This window comes from Lissotriton helveticus, chromosome 4_1 (assembly GCF_964261635.1).
Source record: "Lissotriton helveticus chromosome 4_1, aLisHel1.1, whole genome shotgun sequence".
NCBI lineage: Eukaryota > Metazoa > Chordata > Amphibia > Caudata > Salamandridae > Lissotriton > Lissotriton helveticus.
Window position 1 is genome coordinate 1140645158 of NC_136063.1, and position 24396 is coordinate 1140669553.

Here is a 24396-nt window from a genome sequence, read left to right on the forward strand (position 1 = left end):
TATAACACTCGTACCAGTAACTCGGATCAAAATCTGTATCACTCATATTGAATCCATAATTATGTATGCCGCAGAGAGCACAACTTGGAAGTACAGAGCCAGGGTTCCGCTGCGAGTTTCCAAGCTCGAATTTCCGCAAGTCGTGCACTAAGTTGAGGAATAACTGTTATATCCTTTGTTCCTTATTTTCCCTTCCCTATATTGTTGCAATCTCAAAGTATAGATTACCCTTATATTTGATAGATTTTCCCTTCCCTCCACCGCTGTTGGTACCACTCTACAGTTTGCCTAGAGTGCACCTTAGAATGTTAGAACCTTGGAAAGTGATAAGGAGCCTGCAGTAGAACGCTGAGGCATGCTGTGTGAAGGCAGGAAGGGAGATTGTAGAGTGGACAGAGGAGATCTAATAAATACTGGAACTCAACTGCTTGAAGTTTCTTTTTTGCAACAATAACTTACCTAGTGCATGCTTGTGATGCACTGTACACTGCACAATTTTCTTAAAAACATGTTCAAGTATCAGTCATCTGCAGCTTTCTGCGGTGCTCCTGATTCGGCCCTCGAGCCATTCCATTAAAATGGTGCACCTTTGCAAATATATGAATTGCTCACAGCTGTTTACACAGCTGCAGCCGCATCTACGAGATTTATACATCTAATTATTAATGTACACACATACTTTCATATATAATTAGCGCTGAACCGCTCATTAAATTTTTCATCAGTTATCACACATTTTATGAACCTGTTCCTGAATATTGCAAGAAAACGCTGCCATTTCTTCCACAATTTGACTGGATCTAAATGGAAGTAATTCTGTATTCAAATTTGCACACAGAAGTCTAGATTAAAAAGACTTACTACTGCTAATTAGATGTTATCTTTGGGAGGATGGCAAGGAGGCTCAGCTAATTAGGAACCCTCTACTGACATTTGTGTATAATTTCTACCTGTAAGGTATCAATTTCGAATCCTGGCAAGGCCAACTTAGACTTTTAGCCTTCTGAGGGCAGAATAATAGCTCTTTTTATTGACAGCAGTTGGAAATGGCTTAAACCGTGACGTAAAATGCTGTGTAGAAAACAAATTATTATGAACTTGCTTGTGGATTGGGCTGGAATATGGCTTTTTTTTAGCTGTTCTGTGCAAATTACCATTCCCACTAGGATGCATTTCACAATAGGACAATATTTGTTGCTTTAATGTGTCACCCTTAGCTTAATAGTTCCTATACTGGGGGAAGATGCCAGGTCTCCATGATTGATGTGGAGTGCTGCAGGTGCAGAAGACTGAACTGAGGCGGACCTGCATTCCTGGTGAACCTTTGCCTGGGTCGTCTGGAGGGGCTGATTGCGGCGCAGGTGGTTCAGGTGGATTTTCGCCCTGGGAGAATAGGCTGCTGAGCGCCTGGCCTTGGGGCACTGGATTGGGTCAGGCCCTGGTTGGAAAGAAGACGTACGCACTGATCGGCTGGGTGCCCACTGAGCTTCACCCCAAACATAGACGGCAGGCAGAGGGGCAGGCCGCGGATCTTTTTGTGGAGAACCTTATCCTGAATCACCTCAAACCAAAGGGCCTCAGTACGTTTTTCACGGTGGAACGGGCCCATCGGGTGCCGGGCGGCAGGCCCCGTGTTGGGGCGAATCCTAGACCGATCATAGCCCGAGTCCTTAATTTTTGGGACAGGGACGCTATCCTGCAGGCGGCTCGTGCGGCCGATCCTTTGGAATTCGAAAATGCGACGCTCCTGTTCTTTCCAGACTTTACTCAGGCGGTGCAGAAACAGAGGCAGAGGTTTGTCACGATCAAGAAGAAACTGAGAGACAAAGGCATAAGGTATGCCATGATGTTTCCTGCCCGTCTTCGAGTGGAACTTGATGGGAAGGCCTGGTTTTTTGACAACCCCGAGGTGGCCACAGACTGGTTGGAAAGGAGTCCTGCGATCAGGAGGAAGCTGAGAAACAATGACTAGGTGCAGCATGAGTTCAGCAGGGGGCTTTGGACAGTTGTTCCTGGGGAAGTCTCGGCGGGGTTCGAGTCTGGACTTCCTGCAGAATTGAGTGCAAGATGTTATTGAAGATTTTAGGGTGCAGAGGAGTCTGAGCAGAGTTGGTGGGGGGGATGGTGGGTCGATTCGTAGGCCCTCCCCTGTGTTCTACTTTTAGATTTTTGTAGTCTAGTTGGGGGTGACGCGCACACTGCTAGTTGGGGATAAGCGAAAGCCGAATGCAGGGGTGCAGGGAAGGGGGTTGGAGGGAGGGGACTCGGTGGATTTGCGTTTCATTGTATTTTGTATTTTTGTATGTAATTTATTTTCACACTGGGTGTCAACATGCTATCCTATTCTTACCTGGAATGACCATGTCCTCCGTTAAAGGGGTGGTGGGGATCTACACATTGAGTTGGAATGTGAATGGATTGGGGGACAAGATTAAGAGGGGTATGGTTAGCCAGTTGATTTGGAGACAATCTCCAGATAGGGTGTTACTGCAGGAAACTCACCTTATGGGCAGGAGGTGCATGGCTCTCCACAGAGGGGGCTATAAGTTGGTTGCGCATGCTGGTTTTACGTCTGGGTCAAGAGGAGTCGGGATTTTGAGCAAAAACTCCTTCCCACTGGCCATACAGGCCACATGGACTGATAACAGGGGTAGATATCCTGGCATTTCGGGGTTGTGGGTTGGGGAGGACTGTAACTTTTTTGTCTGTGTATGTTCCTCTGGCCCTTCAGACTGATACGTTTCATGATCTATGCAAGATTTTTTTGACCTTGCCAGTTGGGTTGTTGATTGTTGGTGGCGATTTCAATGCAGTTATGGATGGGAGTGCCGATAGACGCCCGGCTAGGGAGTTGTTGCCGTCCCGGAGATGGTTGGCTGATTTTGTGGACACCACTGGTCTGGTTGATGGGTGGAGGCTTAGGAACCCCGCTGAATCTCAATACACCCATGTCTCGGCTGTGCACAAATCCCTTTCCAGCATAGATTATGTACTGGTGCCTGCGGCCCAGGCTGCGTGGCTTCGAGAGTTGCGGCACTTGGCCAGGGGAGTTTCGGATAACTCACCGGTTTGGATCAGTTTGGACCTTGGAAGGCGTGATGTGGCCCGGGTTGCACCTATTAGCGCTTGGAGGTTCCGAGACCCAGTGGCAAAGAAAGAGATAATACGTGTGGCCGACAGATATTTTTGTGAGAACATAAATTCGGTGGATTCCAAGTGTTCCCTATGGGAAGCGTATAAAACTGTCCTTAGAGGGGAACTGCTATCGTATGTTTCCGGAAAGAAGAGGAAAGAGCGCGCAGAGATTGATAGGGTGGAATCAGAGTTGCTTGCTCTGGAATGGGAGGTGTTGCATGACTCCACACTGGAGGGACTGCACCGTTTGAGCCTCCTTAGGGATGAGTACCGGAGTCTGGCCTGGGTCAACGAAAAGTCACAATTGGCGGATACGCAGAGTAGGGTGTACGAGCACGGGGACACGGCCGGGAAACTGATTGCCTGGTTGGAAAAAGGGGAATGGGCGTCGCGGTTGGTTCCGGTGTTACAGCCAGCTGGGTTAGATAAAATCATGAACCCACAGGAGATCGTGGATGAGTTTGCTGGCTATTATAAGAAGGTGTATGCGGCTGAATGTAAATATCCAGAGTCCGAGAATGCAGACTCGATCCGTGACATCCTGATGCCCACTCTTTCGGAAGAGGACAGGAAGCTCCTTGACTCTCCCCTCACAAATGATGAAGTGGCACAGGCGATTAGAGGGGTTTGTTCGGGTAAGGCGTCGGGCCCTAATGGGCTCCCTGTTGAGCTTTGCAATGTAAATGCAAATAAGCTGGCTCCTTTCGTCAGGGACATGTTTGAGGAGAGTAGGGAGAGGGGTCTGCTCCGATACGATCAGCGCGTTGCGAACATCATAGTCCTGCATAAGGAAGGTAAGCCGAAGACCGAGTGTTCTTCCTATCGACCGATCTCCCTGTTAAATGCCGAACCCAAAATCTTGGCTAAACTGTTGGCGACTCACCTGGTAAAGGTAATCACGACGCTGGTTCACCCGGATCAGTCCGGTTTTATGCCTCGTCGGAACACGGCTCTTAATCTGCGCAGGTTGCATGGGGTTCTTGGGGGGGCATCACAGATTCACGAGCCGACGATTTTGTTATCCTTGGACGCCACCATGGCATTTGACAGAGTGGAATGGCCCTATCTTTTTGCCGTTCTGGGCAAGATGGGCATAGGCTCGGAGTTTGTTTCTTGGGTCCGCCTTTTATATTCCGGTCCACTGGCCCAAGTAGTTGTCAATAATCACAGATCGGCAGATTTTGCGCTGGGAAAGGGCACCAGACAGGGATGTCCTCTCTCCCCTCTGTTATTTGCGTTGGCGCTCGAGCCACTTGCGGGTTGGGTCCGTTGGGACAGGCCGATCAAGGGGCTCAGATGGACACTCGACTGGGAGGATAAGATATCGCTTTACGCGGATGATATCTTGTTATATCTGACCTCTCCTCGGACTTCGCTCATAGCATTTTTAGACGTTCTGGAGGTGTTTGGAAGATACTCGGGTTTCACCGTTAACTGGACGAAGTCGGTTCTTTTTGTCTTGAGTGGTGATCCCCCGGAGGTCCCTCCAGGTTGTCCGGTCAAACTGGAAATGGAGGGATTCAAATATCTTGGTATTTTTATATCCTTGGACCCTCAGAGCAGATACTCTGAAAACCTGTTGCCGCCCAAAGTTCGGCTTAGACGTGATGTGACTAGTTGGAAATCGCTTCCGCTCTCTCCTCTCGGTCGTGCGGTTCTATTTAAAATGATGGCTCTTCCTCGTTTCTTGTACTCGCTCCAGAATTCCATGGACCCGGTTCCTCCGTCGTACTTCAGGGAGATTGAGTCTCTCCAGAGGCAGCTTCTTTGGGACGGTAGGCCCAGAATTGCATTTGCGAAATTGACGTTGCCGTGGTACGGCGGGGGGATCCGTCTGCCCAATATCCGTAAGTATTATTGGGCGTCACAGTTGGCGGCGGTTAATCAGGCCATTTTTGGCTCGCCGTTGGACCCTGGATATAACATGGATCGCGGTCAGGTTCCCGGGGGAGAATTTACTAGGGCATTATATGCGAGACGCGGACATTTTCCCATGATGGGACCGGCGGCGGTTGCTGTTCAGGTCTGGCATAAGGTTAACCGCTCCCTTACATGGGAGGGGAAGATCACACTGGCCACACCTCTCTGGAATTCTGAACGCCTGGGCAGTCTATGGAAGTCCAAAGGCTTTGATAAATGGGACCTCATTGGGATTTCCCGTGTGGGAGATCTCTGGGGAAAGGAATCGATCCTTCCGTTTGAAACCCTGCAGGAAAGGTATCAATTGCAAAGGAGTGAGAGGTTTCGTTACCTCCAGATTAGACATGCGCTGCTTTCCGGTGTTCCTTGGGGCACGACGCTCCCAGAGGCTTCCCTGTTGGAGGACAGAGTATTGGATGGTCTTCTTCCCAAGAAGACGATCTCCTTGATTTATAAAAAACTAGTTAATCACACAGAGGATCCCCTGGTGGTACTTAGGGACCAGTGGACAGCTGATGGGCTGATATTAGATGAAGAGGACTGGAGGTTGGCTATGGCCTCTCCGCGGGTCGTTGCAATTCAAATGAGGCTCCGTCTGGTTCAATTAAAGATTCTCCACCGCTGCTATGCGACTGGCCCACGGATGGTGCGAAAGGGCTTGGATGCGAGTGATGCGTGCAAGAGAGGTTGTGGCGAGGTTGGAACGTTCTTTCATATGTTGTGGGACTGTCCTCTTATTCGGGAGTATTGGTCTGCTATTCATGCCAAGGTACGCGAGGTGTGGGGAGTGAGCTTTGAGTTAGAGGCACGGCGGTGTCTCCTGAATGTTTGGGACCCAACCGATCTCTCGTCCCATGGATAGATGTGGGCCACATTGGCATGCGGGATTGCCAAGCGTAATATTGCACAGCTGTGGGGAGCGAATCAGCCGCTAACTGTTGGGAAATGGATGGAAGACTTGGATTGGTGCATGTTTAGGGAGCGGGCGGTGTATGTGGCCAGGGAGAGACCCAAGAAATGGGGCAAGAATGCATATAGGGGGGACTTATGCGCTCCTCCTGTTGAAATGGATGGACCAGAAATGTCGGAGAACCCCTGAACCCGTATGTTATTATTACTGAAGTAATTCTTTGATTAGGAGGTCATATATATATGTAATATGTGTGAGATGCAACCCAGTGTATTTATTGTTTGTGATTTATGATTTCATTTTGTGAGTATTAATAAACAGATTTATAAAAAAATATATAGTTCCTATACTGTCTTATGAGTTAGTGATGACAGGACTCTTTTGGTTCTTGATGGACTCCATAGAACTATGATGTTAGTGTTCGGGTGTGGTGAATACAGTTCATGTTTAGAACGTTTAGTTCACAGTTATACGCACAGGAATAAAGACATGTTATACTAAGCTCTGTGCGTGGTGTAGTAATTTACGAATGAGTACCCAGGCTGAGGCGGATGCTACAACTGGCGATGAGATAGGTGATACTTAACCCCAAGATGGACAGTGCTCTCCCTGAGAGTCTGCTGTGGTCCAGCAAATTGCTCGTGAGTGCCCCATGTGCCTTAGTCGAAGTGAAGATTGGCGTTGGGCATATGTGGAGTCAAACCGCCTTTCCAGCCACTGTGAAGCATTTGATGATAGCCGAAGCTTCACTGAGAAGTTTATTCAATGTTGATCAGAAACCTTTGAATAAGGCTGTGAAAGAGGTACTGCGCCGCTACACTGAGCTATAAATTGTATGGCAAGATAACGATAAAGGAGGTGAAAAACAGTTTGAGCAATAATTGTGATACTTACAAAAAGCTGAGTAAAGAGAGCCATCATACCACCACTGTGGGCACAGTGACCCAAGTAGATTACCCGGGGTTCTGAATACAAAGCTGTGATCCCTAAAGAAGACACCACCGAATATGCCGGGTGCATTGTTCATAACTTGAAAGTCCTTCAAGAGTTGAAAAGCTTTGATGGCTATGAGAAACCCATTCTGATTGCCAAACCTTTCAAAGTTGTGACTTGTAAAGGGCACATAGTGACTGCTCACGGTCCTGGAAAGTCCATTACACAAGATTCTTTGCACTTCAGGCATCTGCCTCATCATTCGCCAGTGATGTCAGAGATGAGGCTGGTTTACTGAGGCTACAGAGAGCCCTTTGACTGTGTTTATCCCTACATCACCGGTGCCAGTCATGGACACTTCTCTTATCCCAGCCTCAGATAATATGATCTGGGCATTTGCTGAGAGCTCCACAACGACTTATCGAGGAGTAGTAATGTATATATATATATATGTCTGTAAAAATGTTTCTTTGTTATTTCACAAGGGAAGAGATGTAGGGCCCGATGTAGGTAATCCCAGATTACCGATTCTTAAATACCGAATCATACCGATTCGGTATTTAAGAACAGGCAAATGGGATGTAGGTAATTTTTCTTTAAAAATTACCGAATCTGTATTTACCGATTCGGTAATTGCCATTCATTCCTATGGGCCTGTAGGCCCATAGGAATGAATGTCAATTACCGAATCGGTAAATACCGATTCGGTAATTGGGGGAAACATTGAAGGGTGGCAGGGTGTCACTTTGACACCCTGTTGCACCCCTCAATTGTGCATGGGTGCACATGTTGCAGACATACATGCCCTTAGGGCATGTATGTCTGCAACATGGCACTGTTTAAAAAGCAAAAACATTTTTTTTATAGGGTTTTCATTATTTACCACCAACTTCTAGTTGGTGGTAAATAACGAATTCTTAGACCCCTGTAGCACTGATTGCAGTGCTACCTACATGTCAAAATACAGAATCGGTAATTTTACCGATTCGGTATTTGACAGAATCGGTAAAATTACAGATTCAGTAAAATTACCGAATCTGTATTTTAACATACCCCTACATCTCCATCTTCAAATACCGGTCAGTAATGGCCGAAATCGTCCGTTACCGACCGGTATTTGGCGACCTACATCGGGCCCGTAGTGTCTTGTGAGGTAGCAATGAAGAGACCCTTTTGGTTCCTGATGGACTCTGTAGAACTATGACATAAGTGTCCGGGTATGCTGAATAAAGTTCATGTTTAGAATGTCGAGTTCGCAGTTACCTGCACAGAAATAAAGAGGTGTAATACTAAGTGTCGTGTATTCGGCCTAGTCATCTACAAGTACCTAGGCTGGTGACTACGCTACAGTACTTCACCTTAAAACCAGCTCTACTTGGAAACCTCTTCACTGCATGTCAAACTGGACACCCGTTTGATGGAGTTGTATACAGAGGGGAAGTATTTTCAGAATGCTTACGGCATAGTGTTTTTAGAATAGGGACAAGCTCCATATCATCCTGATTTGCATGTCTATATGTCAAGGCTATGTTCAATCGAAAGGGGGTCCCTAGGCTTTATTCAAAAAGATTCTGGAAAATGTCTAAAATCAATGCAGCATAGACATCCCTCTATGACTTTGCGTATACTTCTGATTTTATGAGATTCTCCATAATCTCAAAGAGTATACAGTAGAATCTATGCAATTGCAGCTTTGATTTTGTAGTCCTCCATATATTTATGCCTGCAAGTTCTGTGCTTAGCTAAGATCTGTCATAATCTGTGGCCTACACCTACCAGGAACCATCTGGCAGGTTGTTAGGGCAATACTCCAAATTGGCAGGCCCTGCCATTAAAGGAAGGGTGGGCTGGCGGTGCATTCAGAGTGCACGTGCTGGATGGAGAGAGTCTTCAGATCTCTCACAGTGTTTGCAAATTGTGCCAACCAGCTTGAAGTTATTGAGTATACGTTCCTCCAGGCCCACAGCAATCTTTCATCCTTTCTAGGTAATTAAGATACTTTGTCACTGCAGTCAGGACGTCGTGGTCAGAATGAATGGAATTTCATGGAGGTTTTGGGCCAGATGTACAACCCTTTTTTGCGGCCACAAACGGGAGATCCTCCAGTTTGGGGCCGCAAAAAACGGTAACAGCATGTACAAATGCAATTTTGCGAGTCACTGACTCGTAAAATAGCATTTGCGACTCTCGCAATTAGGAAGGGGCATCCCTTTCTAATTGCGAGTCAACATGCTATGTACTAATGTTTTGCGACTACATTTGCAGCCGCCAAACACTCGTGGTTTACCACCTACTTCAAAGTAGGTGGCAAACCACTCGCAAAGGGGAAGGGGTCCCCAGGGGATCCCTTCCCCTTTGTGAGTATGTGGGAAAATAATTTTTAAGAACAGGCAGTGGTCCCAAAGACCACTGCCCGCCCTTCAAATTTTTCTTTTTTAAATGCATCCGGTTTTCCTTTAAGGAAAACGGGTTGCATTTAAAAAAAAGCTGCTTTATTAAAAAACAGTCCCAGACATGGTGGTCTGCTGACCCCAGCAGGCCACCATCCCTGGGAGAGCTGGCATTCTCAATGGGCTCGCAAATTGCGAGAGGGTCATTAATATTAATGAGCCTCGCAATTTGCGACCCCATTGGGAATCGCAAAACAGTATAATAACACTGTTTTACATTTGATTTAGCACTTCGCAATTTGCGACTCGCAATGAATGGCAAATTGCGAGGCGCTTAATGAAACAGTCGTACATCTGGCCCTTCTTCTTTTAGAAAGTCAAGCTGAACAGAAAAGTATTTGTAGGAATTCAGTTAAATAGTTGAAACATACTCCAATTGTTTAACTCCTGTTTCAGAGACAAACTTTTAGGATTATAAACTCATATTTACTTTTGCGCAAAACAGGAGGAATTCTCGTCTATTTAAAGTCTTGATTCTGTCCATGACATACATATTGTAATAAGGTAGTGATATGGGACTGGGAAGCAATTTATCATGCATCATTATGAACTGTATATATAATTGAGATTAATGTTTGCTCTTTGCTGTTTAACAAGACGACGAACAAATATTTAAGCCAGAGTGAGGTACTCACAAGGCAGAAGGCAGTGAGATATGCTTAACCCTTGTAATCTTGATTATTTAGCTCTATACATATAATTTATGGTCCACTTCCTGAAATGTCAGAATTCCACTAGAATGCAGAGTCTGAGACATGGAGATTACTCTGAAGGCATATAATTTGATACAGAACGTTTCTGATGGTGCAGGTGGATTAAAGATATGTATATTGTCTTTAGTTAAGCATTAAGGCGCAATGTATGTAATTTACTGCAAAGTGACATATCAGAGTGATACTACCCAGTGTCTCTGATTTCTCTCTTATCCTATGCCTTTGCTTACTAACACAAATCTGCTGGAGTGCATCGTTTCTTTTTTCCTCTAAGGAAATATTGTTATAAATGATAAAAACGCTTACTCCACACACACAGAAATTATGGGTCACCCCATTTGTAACTTCCCCACACCTTTATTTGGACTAAAGTTATGCATACTAATAGGCTAAAAATAATTGGGAATAGTTGTGAATACAGAATTACAGCTGCCATCTCATCTGCCTCCAACTTGTCTTTTCATTGGGAACCATCCATCTTTCCATTCTTAAACCTACACTTACAACTGTGGAAAGTCAGCTATAATTGCAATTACCCCCCTCCCCCAGTTGTAAGAGATATACTCAGAACAATCCAGCAGATCCGAGTTCTATGTTTCAAGAATTGTGATTTCCAACATCACATTCAACTTTTTTGTATATCTAAATAACCCTCAGGTGCAGAGTAGGTTTGGTGAATTGGGCCTAAATTTCCTGCTTTTCTTTTCTCATAATTTACTAATAAAGGAGAGGGAAAATTAATTGATCAAATGTGCAATAAACTTCCTTAGCCAGATCCAAATAGAAAATGGATCTTCACTGCGTCATTGAGTGAATGGAGAAATTGAAATATGTTCACTGTGATGTAATATAAAATTGTGAAAGCTAAACTCAAATTTTCAGTTAATGCGGTACACTATGACATTACGTTTGTTGATTTCTTGGGTGAACCAGATGAAGAGATATGGCGCTCTTGTGTGTTTTGCTCTAAAGATCTGTACACATTTGTTTACATGTCCCGTAATATCTTGCGGTGCTATGAGGTAGGGAGATCACCCCACTCACCAAGATGTCACGTAGGTGGAAAGAATCAGAGCGTACACGCTCTCATGGTACAAAGATAGTCGGCACCGTACCGAACTAGGGTACGCAGAGAATGAAAAATCAGTCCAAGCAAGAACACGCCTAAGTCTTGAGAGCGGGGGATTCGACCTGGCATTTATAGATATGCACACTGGGTCAGAAGCATAACCAGCAGTGAGAGTCACAGTATCTAATAAGTTAACAGCCCCAATGAAGTCGCTGGAGTGATTCCCTGAGGCGACTAAACACCTGTAGACTAAAGCTCTAAGAACAAATTAAAGAATGCAAGAACAAAAGAAGCTGTGAAAATTTGTTACACTGTTGTAATTTTGTATGATGATATTAGCATGTGCTGGAGGATAAAAATCAGTATGACATCATGCCTGTTTTAGAAACAAAATTAGCATGTTTAGAGGATAGCAGAATGTGGGCACTGTAACAAGTTACAGCAGCATGGGAATGTAATTCAACTTTGTTTTGCAAAGTCTGTGATGACTTTTGCAAATGCTAAGGCACAAGAAATAATAGGCAAAACTATGATACTAATTCAACAGCATTAGGGAAACAAGCACTGGCGTTGCCAATAGGTCTCGCAGTAGTAAAGTTGGAGCTTTTACAATTGCAAATAACAATGCCTTTTATTTTTGTTTTCATTTTAAAAACATAAAGGGCTTTGTCATTTACAAAACCAATAGCTCCAACTTTCCTACTGCGAGGCCTATTGTGCACTGCACAGTGTGGGTGAAAGTGGCACTGCGTGGGTGTGAGTGGCTTTGAGTGAGTGGCGTTGCGTGTGTGAGTGGCGTTGTGTGTGTGAGTGGCGTTGCGTGTGTGAGTGGCGTTGCGTGTGTGAGTGGCGTTGCGTGTGTGAGTGGCGTTGCGTGTGTGAGTGGCGTTGCGTGTGTGAGTGGCGTTGCGTGTGTGAGTGGCGTTGCGTGTGTCTGATTTGTTCGCTCGGAATGAGAGCAGTTGAATATTGGTAGGGTCGGCATCTTGTTGTTTTTCTAATAATTGAAACATCCGGCATAATGAAGACGCAGCATATCTGCAGAGACAGTATCTGCCAAGTCGACTGTACAATCATAATTGTTAAGGATATTAATTGTGTTTGTTTGTTATAATTCGATGTTTTTAATTTTAGATTGGGTGAGTAATGTGCAAGGCCGCCTTGCATGGTGGTATTGTAGAGTATATTTCCTCTTTTGAAACGCAATAATAAAAAAAGAAATTAGTATTCAGGGAAGAATGGGAATTGAACTGCGGCCACAGGAAGCTTCAAAATACATCTACGATAACAAATTGTAACCTACTTATACGCACTAAAACGGCAGAACACCGGGGAGCTTAGAAATATCTGTTCTGAGACAAATTACATAGTACGCATGCCTATTATAAAACGCGTGCGCACACGCGAGGATGGGCACACACAGACGGGAAGTAGAAGTCTTGTCTGTTTTCTATGTCGATTGGTTGGGCTTTTGTAGTGACAAAAACGTTGGTTGCGCTGGCAATAATACCGTTTGAAGATGGACGCCATGAAAAAAAGCATTCATTGCCTTCGATGCGCATGCGTGTTTCACTCGGGCGGATTTGCTTCCCATGGCAAGGCCTGGCACTAGTAGCTGCGGATCCGCTTGACCTGGGGTAGCTGCAACATGAGGGACCGTACTAGCGAGCTGAGGAAGGTGAGTTTGCGGGAGAGTTGTTCGGTGTTAAAAGCATGGTCGGTTGCGAAAGGGATGCACTTGCAGAACAAAGGCAGACCTTCTGCAAATTGACTGAAAAATTAGCCCGGCCCCCTGTGGGAAGCACGCAGGCCGGAGAAAAGAAATGCACACGGCGGGCAGGGGAGGGGGCGGATCGGGGGAGAGCGGCATGTGGGTGTGAAGAATTGACTGAAAAATTAGCCCAGCCCCCTGTGGGAAGCACGCAGGCCAGAGAAAAGAAATGCACACGGCGGGCAGGGGAGGGGGCGGAGCGGGGGAGAGCGGCATGTGGGTGTGAAGAAGCCGGGCCTTTGAAGTGAAGCTAAGCTTCACTTCAAAAGGTGTCGGAGGAATGCGGCGGCTGAGGGAACTGATGTGCACGCGCTTTTAAGCTCAATGCACATGCGCATTGAGCTTAAAAGTCACGGGCACTGCAAGGAATCGCCACGATTCCTTGCTTCGTAGTTAAAGGTTGTTTAAGCCGCAATAGGCTCGCAAGCTCGATGCGCATGCGCATCGACAGGCGAGACCTAAACTATGGGGCAGGTTTACAGCTTCTGGCGCATCTCTGCTAATCAGCAGGGATGCGCCAGAACATTTGCGACACGCCAAACCACCCGTGCGCCACCACTGATGCGCTGCGTTTACAATGCGGTGCACCGTGGTGCACGGATGGGCGCAAGGGATGGGTTGCAGGTCGCACCCCTGGCGGAAATGCGATGCATTGCTGGAGTCGCGTAACAAGCACAACGCAGCTCCAGCAAGGCTCAGGGTGCCCCTATGCCTAACATGCTGCATCAATCCTTACGTCTGCTTTAAGCAGGTGAAGGGTTTTGATGCAGCATGGCCGTAAAAGTGACTGAGTGACATCTTGTAGATTTCACTCAGCCACTTTTCCGAGGCGTTCCTGTGCCGGAACGCGCCCCCCCCCCGTGCTGGAACACCCACATGTGGAGCAGGGCCTTACAACGTGACGCATCGCCCTAGATGCATCGCGTTGTAAACACCCCACAGCATGGTGCTGGCTTTGCGCCGCCGCTGCTTCACAAAAGTGAGGCAACTGCGGAGCAAATGTGGCGTACGGGCCTTGCAAATCTGCCCCTATGATTTTGGCATCAGCTGTGCACTCAATGAATAGAGGCGGACCGAATAGTGACTGCCACAGCAGGGGGATTTCCGGTGGGGGTCCGTGGGACCCTCTTTTCTCCTGTAGGGGAGAGCTGTCCTCATGGGCGTACTAACTGTGAGCCACCTTTTCATATATATTCTCAGCTAGGGCGCCCATTGACAGCCTCTTTGCCTCTGCATGTGAGTTCATAGTACGATGAGGACGCAGAGGCAAAGTGGTTGTCTCACATACAAAGGATGAAATGGTCTCCTAGGAAAGCGCCGGTGGTGTATATGTGCTGATGTTATATGTTTTACAGAAGTGGCCGCAAAAGCTCCTGCGGCCAATTTTGTTACAGTGCCCGAGCATGCAAAAAATAGACACACACACTACATGTCACTATATATAATATACCCTAAGGTATACTGACTACACTTTATGTCCTCACAATAAAATAAACACTAATTACCAGAGAAATCAATAGCATCTTGTTAAAAAGTATTCAAGCTGCTGATGGTCAGAATATCTTAAATTCAGATTGTGCAAACTGCTGATTGCCCCTTCTCGATAATTGTATCCCTATGCCTGTATAAGATAAATCATGGTGCACTGCTACACTTGTTTAAGTACTTAAGATGTTATAAATTCTCCAGGGAGTTGTAAATAGTGGACACATTTTCTGTTGCTCTTTTCTTCTGCTTAAACCCAGTCAGCTCGCCCCTTAATTTCTCCAAGTCTCATCCAATTTAGAGCTGTCTCTAGAGAAGAGGATAATTTATCTTGTGCTGTCATAGATGTACAAAAATCTAAGTAATGATCCTGTGCACTACTCAGGTTCTCTGCAGCCCCTCACCCAGAGACCTGATTCCATAATTAAAGCACAAGCAAGACGCTGCTGGCACACACATTCTCAAGAAACAACGAGTTTATAAGAAGTTATTTCAAAGCAGATTTTTCAAAGAACTTCATGTCCTTTGAAAGCGAACTCACTGATCTGTGGTAAATAAATAAATAATACCGGATCTATTTTTGAATGAATGAATGAATAACAGATAGCTCAATAAATAAGAGTCAAAATTCGAGGTAGTAGGAGTTTTGCAGGTTTATTACAGCATAAGGACAGGAACAGGACAACCTGCATAGGAATAGGATGACAGGGCCCAGCAGCTGCTGGGGCTGGATCTGGGATGAGCGCGCTGACTTTTAATAACAATACATGGGCATATATACATAACGCAAACACATAGCATTACATTGCAGTAGGCGTAGCAGTGGGTGGAGCAGAAGGCGTGACGCGTAGCAGTCGCGAAAGATAAGGGGGAAAGAGGTGTAACTGGGTGTGCACATAGACATGTGATGCAAATGTAACAGAATATGTCATGAATGGGCGGAAACATTGGAGGGGGCTACCTAAGGAGCCGGGACCTCTAACCTGATGGTGCGCGCAAACTGGCAATGACGTATCACTAGGAGAAGCTGGGGCTATGAACTCTGTGCTAGGAGCAGAGACTGAAGTCTGGAGGGTCGGAGCGACATGTACCTAAACCCTATCTAGTATCTGATGTTTAGGGAACATGTTGATATAGACTAGAAGTCATGAGGGGAGAAGGCTAACTTGATTCTAAGACTGGACCATGCATTATTCTACATGTAGTGCGTGATGAAGAATATTAAATGACCATTAAATGCAGTATTTCTCTAACGTGGAGACGTGAAGGCTAGACAATGACGGAAACTATTGATACAGTTCAGTAGCTTAGGAATGCAGAGAAGGAGGGCTGAACTGATAACTGGAATCATAACATATTCTTGGCAGACTCAGAGACTGAGCCAGGCTGGGCCGGGCACTGCGAGGCAGGGAGTAAGTGAAGGGTCGAGGATACAGGTGGGGGCTGTATCGCTCCTCAGCGAGGCTTCAGGAGACAGGAGCTGAATCTGGTGTCCGGGCCCTTTTGAGGCCTAGAAACGGGGACTTTCAATGAATTAACGTGCACACTGAGAAACGTGGCAACATAACTTTACATAGGCCTGACACTCATATTACTCACGAGAACTGGGAAATGACATACCAGAGGTGGACACAACTATAATTGCGTCATTAATCGGACATGGGGAATGCATATGCATATTTAATCATGCACACATAACATATGATGGATGAGGCGTAGGGACACAGAACATGACAAAATTTACTTTTCCACATTCCCTCCTTGTCACTACGTTTCCATCAGGAAACATCAATATTCATGATACCATCTATCATTTCATACAGTACCATTTGCTCGTCTCGAATTATCCTGGAACGGGATTTAGAACGGGGCTTGGGACTAGGAATACAAGAGGTAGCACACATGCCGCAAATCGCAGGGCCACATTGTATACAGAGGCAGCAGCTGAATATGATCGCTACTGCAATACCTAGAAAGGACAAGACTTTCCATCCCCATGCGGAAATTATATTCCAGAACCAACCGGACCATGTCCAGGTGCCTGGATCGTGGTGTAACAGATGGGCAATTTTATGGAGTCTGGTTATAGCTGAATAAACAGACGGCGCGTTATTTGGAATGAAAATGCAGCAACTAGATCCGATGACTCTACAGGCCCCGCCCCTATCGGCCAGTATGACGTCAAGGACGAGACGATTCTGGAGCACAACAATTCTCATAAAGGATTGCTCTTCGGTTAAGTTACCTAGAGCGGAGGCAGTCTCATCTACTACAGCTTCAAGGGTTCTTGTTAACCTACGGATTAGCTTACTATTTACAACTGTACCTAAATAAGGGAAAACACCTTTATCAATATCAATGAATTGTTCGGCAGCAGTTTCAGTATAATCGACAATCGGGAGGTTTCTCTTGTGTCTAGTATGTACTAGGTAGGAATTCCTATGGTAGTCAGGTGGGGCTAGAAAAACAGGTGGCAGTAGGAAGGCAATGTAACAGGTTCCCTCCCAATCGAGGGGCAGACGAACATATGCAGTTTGACCACAAACAAAATAAGAATGACGTGAAGCTTTAAAAATAGATTTCCCACTGTCACTATACTTGACAATAGTAGTACAATCACTATGCCCTACATGTACAGAACCATAATTACGAACACATAATTCGCCTTTGACTGGTAATACTGAAATAGCAGGTGAGTCTGGAGTAGTATCAGACTGAACATTCAGGACCATAAAATTCGACGAATAGTTACCTAAATTGTACACTTCATTTTCTAGATCTAAACCTGTTCTGTGGGGGAGACCATGCTTGTCTGGGAAACATGTGCTGTTAAGAAAAGACATATCTGTTGAGGATGACGTTAACGTGGACCATGCTCCACACGAACCATTATGTGAAAAAGGATAAGGAAAGAGTGGCAGAACTCCCTTTGACGTCTGGAAAGGGGGGAGTCGACCACACACCCAACAATTAGTGGCATTGCTGGTCTGGTGTGAGTAATGTAACATGCGGATAAATGAGTTATTACGCATAGCGAGGCGGTAGGACAGCTCGTGAGGAGGCAGATCACTAAACGTGTGCTCTACTGTAGTATTAGCAGACTTATTTACATGTGAAACTGGGAAACATAGGTAAAATGCATAACTGGTGCAGGAAATCATAAGGCTGGAAAACAATATGAAACATAGAAAAACGATACATCGGATTGAGTTTTGACTAACTCTCTCACTATGGGAGTCTATTTTATACATGTCAGAAACAGTCTAACCGTTTCACCTAGGGGAGGACTTAGACAATCAAACTGACTGACTTATTTTACTAGACCGTAGTTTCTGTTTATACTCCTGCTGCGGAGTTTTCTCTAACAGGGGAGGGGTTGTGTCAATGTCATTTGCGGGACAGTCCTTAGGAACAATGTTTTGACAAGTTTTTAAATCCTGGGAAATGTTCTTGGAGACCGGCTTTAATCCGTAGAATTTCTTGACGTGCGAAAGGTGTACCCAGCCGCGGCGTCCTTCCAATTTCACGGCTGTACGGGTGGTGAGGAGGACCTGACGGGGCTCCTTCCAACGTGGCTCCAGCGGACTTGATCTGTCAAAGTTGCGGACCATCACCATGGATCCTGGAACGATTTCATGCGGTGCCACCTCGGTATTGTCTGGAAATGCGGCGGCAACCTGTGAACGACATGAGTTGAGGGCAGACATCAAGGAAGCTAGGTAATCTGTCAGCATATTACTTGAAACATCGGTAATACTTCGGGGTCTAGGAGTACCCCACATATTAGGGGGGCGGCCGAATACGACCTCATACGGGGACAGACCTGATCTGGAATGTGCGACCATGCGCATATAAAACAAAGCAACTGGCAGAGCTACTAGCCAGTCCACACCTTTTTCTTTACATATTTTAGCAATTCGGATTTTCAGAGTCTGGTTGTGTCTCTCAACAAGACCGGCTGCTTCAGGATGGCGTACACAATGGAACTTCCACTGGTACCCTAACAAAAGGGAAACATGCTTCATTAACTCTGAGGAGAATGGCTGGCCGTTGTCAGAATATACGACTCTAGGGAGTCCATAACGAGGGAAGAACTCACGAACCAACTGCTTGGCAGTGGTCGCGGCTGTGTAATCTGGAACTGGATATGCTTCTGTCCACCTGGACAAAGCGCATACAACTACAAGGACATACTTGAAACCTCGACATCGCTCCATCTGAATATAATCCATCTGGAGGACTTCAAAAGGGTGGTCAGGGGGCTGGAATCCACCTTGTTCCACCGGGACACTTTTACCTGGATTAAACTGACAACATATCATACAGGTACGGACTTTCTGCTTAGCTGCAGCTCGTAAGTGCTTGTTGAACCAAATGTTCTGGATACTATCTAACATAGCTTTTTCTCCTAAATGTGCTGGACTATGTGCGGTATTAATAATGACTTGAACCATAGAGTCGGGGAGAAACCATGTGGCTCTACCCTTTGTTAACCATCCTTGATCTGTCTGGACCCCTCCTTGTTCGGACCATTTCTTGATTTCATCGGGAGTAGCATGTAACTGGATATCTATGACATCCTGGGTGGGGTCCTTAACTGTCATACATGTAGTCGGATCTGGAGTTTGTGTCTGTGTCGGATTAACTTGAATGTCTGGAGTCTGTGCTGTAAGCTTGGCTGTGCGATCTGCTAGATCATTACCTTGGGAAATAATGTCAGTAACTTTCGTATGTGCTTTGCATTTCATAATAGCAATGGATGTCGGTAAATGTATTGCATCTAACAGAGCTTGAATAAGGAGACCATGCTGGATCTTGGTTCCATGAGAAGTCATGAAACCTCTCTCCTGCCAGAGCACTCCGAAGTCGTGTACGACTCCAAATGCGTAGCGCGAATCTGTGTAAACATTAACTTTCAAGTTCTTGGCGTGTATGCAGGCTTGTGTCAGAGCAACTAGCTCTGCTGCTTGAGCGGACAGGGTATCAATACGGTGTGTTTCAATAACTTCGGTGTCAGTAGTCACTGCATACGCGGCTACTAGTTCTCCTGTACTTGTTCTTAGGCATGAACCATCCACATAAAGTGTCAGGTCGGGGTCTGGTAACGGAATATCTGTCAGATCTTGTCTTGGCTTTGTCGTAATGTTAACTACTTCCACACAGTCATGTGGGTCAGGATTCGAAGTAACTGACGGTAACAGTGTAGCAGGATTTAAAATGTTGCAGCGTCTGATTTCTATGTGTGGCTGGAACAGTGTCAATTCATAACCTGTTAAACGTGCAATTGTCAAGTGCTGAGTTTGTGTTCGGTTCAGAAGAACTTCCACAGAATGTGGAACTTGTACTGTCAGAGAGTGTCCTAAAACTATGGAATCACTTTGTCTGATAGCTAGTGCTGTGGCTGCAACTGACTTGAGGCACGCAGGCAAAGCCTGGGCGACTGGATCTAATGTGCTAGAAAAATAAGCACACGGCTTGTACTGTCCTGCTTGATCTTGTGTGAGAACAGATAATGCTGTACCTTCACGTTCTGTGACAAAAAGTGTAAAAGGCTTACTGTAGTTCGGTGTGGCTAGAACTGGAGCTTGGCATAAAGTTTTCTTTAACTCGTTGAAACTAAGTGTATGTTCAGATGTCCAAGGGAGGACAGTCGATACTGCTGCCTCCTGTGTCGTTAACTGTATCAGTGGCTTGGCTAGAAATGCATACTGGGGAATCCATTGTCGGCAGTAAGAAGTGAGGCCGATAAAAGCACGTACCTCCTTCTGGGTCTTGGGCTGAGGAAGACTCGCTATTAACTGGATACGGTCTGGTGTCAACTGCCTACCCCTCTTGGACAGTAAGTGTCCTAAGTATACCACTCGCTGGACACAGAATTGAAGCTTCGAAGGGGACACCTTGTGCCCCATCTCGGCTAGGAAATACAAGACTGTAAGGGATGCTCGCTCGCAAGCACGTTCAGAACGGGCTGTGATCAGTAGATCATCGACATACTGGAGCAGGGCAGTGTCAGTTGGCATGTGAATGTTGTCTAGTTGTCTCTTGAGTGCTTGACTGTAAATACTAGGACTTTCTGTGAAACCTTGAGGAGCGCGTGTGAACATATAGCTCCTTCCATTTAAACAGAATCCGAAAAGAAACTGGCTGTCTGGATGAATTGGAACACTAAAAAATGCATTCTTGAGGTCTATGACAGTGAAGAACGTGGCTTCGGAATCAATGGCTGTCAATAGGGAAGAGATATCTGGGACAACTGGGTACTGAGGAATAATACATTTGTTAAGTTCTCGTAAATCAATCACTAATCGATATACCGGGGGTGCATTTGGATCAGTACGTTTCATGACTGGAATGATCGGAGAGTTACATACATTGGAGTCAGTTTCTACAACCACTCCTTGAGCCATGAGCTCGTCAATAATTTTGGATAAGGCTGCTACAGCCTCGGGTGGCAATCTGTACTGTCTGATTCGTGGTAACACTACACCTGGCTTGAGAGTCACACGATAAGGTGTGATTTGCATATAACCTACATCAGTTGGACCTTGCGCCCATAAATGCTGTGGAACATTAGACAGTCTTGAATCAAAATCTCGTAATACATAGTGACCCTTGAAGTCACGTAGGAACAATCGTATTCCCTCTGGGGAACAGCATATAACTGCACCTAACTCTTTCAGTGTTTTAATGCCTAATAGGTTTTCTGGACATGACTTAGTAAGTAACAGATCAGTAGTGCGGGACAATGGACCTACTTCTAGAGTGACTGGCTTTGAAATCTCATTTACGATAGGCTTTCCTGAAAATCCAAGGGAAACATTTCTAGAGCCTGAGAGCGGAGCCCCTGGAACTTCGGCGTGACTAATTGTGGTCCTACTTGCCCCTGTATCAATCAAAAACTTTCTGTCTTTCCCTAATACTTGACTGTGAACATAGGGACCCTCTTGATCTACAGGTATCTCGATGAGAGGCAAGCCTACCTCCCTCTCTAGGCTGTTTCATGAATACTGCTGGTACTCTGGATACTCAGACTGTGCATACTGGTACATCTGCGATGTAACATGCTGTGTTGCAGCGATAGGCTGCGGTACTGTAACTGTCTGTTGTGCACTTTGTGGCTGAAGAGTCTGTGAAACTTGCTCTTGTCTAGGCGGACGTGGTCTTTCTTTAGTCTTACCAGTAGCTATGTTGTGTTTCAGAACTGCACACTCATTTATAAAATGACCTGGCTGTTTACAATAATTGCAATTCCCTTTAACGGGAGCTGCAGGATGACTGACTTGATTCGGACCCCTCTTCTGACTGTCTTGAGGAACAGATTGTGCAACTAGTACTTTCATTTTCGTGTCTTTCATACGTTTTCTCTCGTGTTCTTGCTCTTCCCTGATTCTATTCTGGTGGTACTGGAGCATCTGGAGCATCTGGGACGGAGTATTAGCTTGCCAGGTACTTTCGACTTTCAAAACTCAGTTTTTAACTTGTGGGCTTGAATTCTCGACTAATTTAGTAACAAAAAGGTGAGGGTATGACTCACTACTTGTCTTGAGGCCACTGTTGATACTGAAACATTTTTCAAACCTAGAATAAAAATCACTAATATCCTCATCTTGCTTCTGTTTACAGGCTGAGATTGCATCCCAGTCTTCTTTTCGAGTTGTCAATAATCTGGGTAAAACTTGAATCAATAATTCTGGTAATTCTTTACATTTCTCTCCTAGACCAGTACCTGGTACTCGTGCCTTGTCTTCAGCTTCTAGAACTGCCCAATCGATCTTTTTCTCTCCCACCTCCCATTCTTTTTCCTTTAGCTTTTCATACACCCCTGCGGGCAACAGGACCTTTAACATTTTAATGATATCTGGGTAAGTGTATTCTCCCATACGGAGCATGTCTTTTAATTCTCTATGGAACCCTGCTGGATCTTTGTCATGACAGGGAATTAATTTCTTCATCTCTAGAAGTTCCATCTTTGTTATTGGGGTGTATACAAACACTCGTTGCATTTCCCCGTCCTCTGTCTTAACTGGATGCACTTCTCGTAATGGATTCTGCCTTTCCATGTAAAATGGTTTACTTTCTGGGGGTGAGACATGAACAAAATGCGGGTTCAGAAACGTTCTATATTTGTGGCGCTGTTCTAGAATGACACTAATTAAATCGGTACCTAGACCTCTCCATCTATACTGGAGTAACTCGTTCAAGATATCGTGTAACGGACCTGGATCAGAGTGCTGACCCTCATACAATGTAATGAGGTGCTGAATCATATACATACCCACCAGTCGCTGCTCGGCTGGGGGCAATTTCAGAAACATTTGTGCCACTATTTCGTCTGGAAAAGTGGTAGAATCAGTAATCCATCGGACTGCTGATCGGGCTAGTTCCTGTTCATGCATGGTACTTAACTCACTGTAACCGATTCGTGATTTCAGAATGTGATCGGTAGCTTGGAATACTTGTTCTAGGGAACCTTGTTCTGGTGCTGAATAATGGAAAATAGACTTGTGTTCTAGGCGTAAATGGCGATCTGGAAATCTAGATTTTCCTACATACGCTATTCTGGCGGTATTCTCGTCGTCTTCCTCTTCAGGATCAGAGTTACTTTCTTTCTCGCTTACTTGTGCTGCTTTACGTTGTTCGTGTATCTTTATTATTTCTCTACGGATTTTCTTGTACATACTCTCCATGGCACTAATGGTATTGTGCTTACCCTCGGCTATATTATCACTCCACTTTGTCAGGGTTTTCATTTCGGCCGGATCTTTAGACGGGTAATCTTGTTCTCTTATTAGACAGTTAATTAAAAACTTTAATATCATACGCTGGATCTCAGCTTTCCTTTGAGACATGGCATCACTAATACTTTCTGGATCATCCCCTGTACGGATGAAACGATATATTCTGTCTAGATCTTCTTTCATATTGGGTAGGGTGACTAGATACTCAGTCACCCTCCTTACGCGTACTGAATATAAAACCATATTATTCTCGCCTGGGACTGGGTCATAGGCACATTCGCCAAGGGCTTGCCTGATTTCTGCAACAGACTTATTACTCTTGGGAGTACGCTGTGATGCTTGAGCATGTAATTCGAGTGCTGATAAACGCTTACGTGGCGGCGGGGTTTGAGGAGGACCTCCTCCTGCGGCCCCTAGACTAGAATCGTCGACTGATATTCTTCGTGGCGGAGCGGGAAATTGAAATGCTGGCTGGACCGGGGGTACCGTAGCAGGTACTGCATGGGGTGCCCCGGTGTCTGGAGGAGCAGGATGTGCCTGATTTACAGGGACTGGCGGAGCGCGAACAGGATTCGCATATTCAGGGACTGTGTCGTCCAGATAGGACGAAATAAAAATATCAGCTGCGGTCGGTTTGTGACGTAGCTTGGTCGGAACTAATGGTGGCGGGAAATTACTGGATGCCTCTGGGGTCGCTTTTGGCAAGCCTTCGGCAAGAAGAGGGTACATACCCTTAATAAGGGCATGCCTCTGTCTGTCTGACTGTTCGGCTTTGACTTGTTCACCTATCTCGATTAATTCTCTTTCTTGGGCTCGTTCTTGGGATTCTCTACTTAGTTCTGACTTTCTGATTTCTTTTTCGGTTCTTTTATGAGCTTCTTTGCGCCATAGCTCGATGGCATCTTTCTGTGATTGTCTGGCTTTCTTTTTCCATAATGCCTCCTCTACTCTCATGATGCACTCGGTATCCCACGTACCTGATACGGGCCATCTATACTTTTCTTCTAGCTCCTTTGTATACTCTACCCATAAATCTAAATATAATATGGCGCTTATGCCATGTTTCTGATACATAAAGTGACCTGGACTGTCCCTAGGCGGGACGGGAACTGCTGCTTCCAGCAGACCCTTTCTAGTCTTTAACTGACGTAATTTTGAGAAGAGCGGCATGACTGGACTATAATCTGGACATAATACAATACACAATAAACACGATACTTATTCCCCATTCATACCACGACATCAAAAAAAAAACATGAAGGACATGTAAAA

At 45.5% G+C, this 24396-nt stretch overlaps 1 long non-coding RNA gene across 1 annotated transcript in view; it reads right to left on the reverse strand.

Moving 5' to 3' along the window:
- The window catches only part of LOC144827453 (uncharacterized), a 1218604-nt gene that overhangs the window by 648235 nt on the left and 545973 nt on the right, over nt 1–24396 (reverse strand). The gene's annotated exons all lie outside the window — the stretch shown is intronic.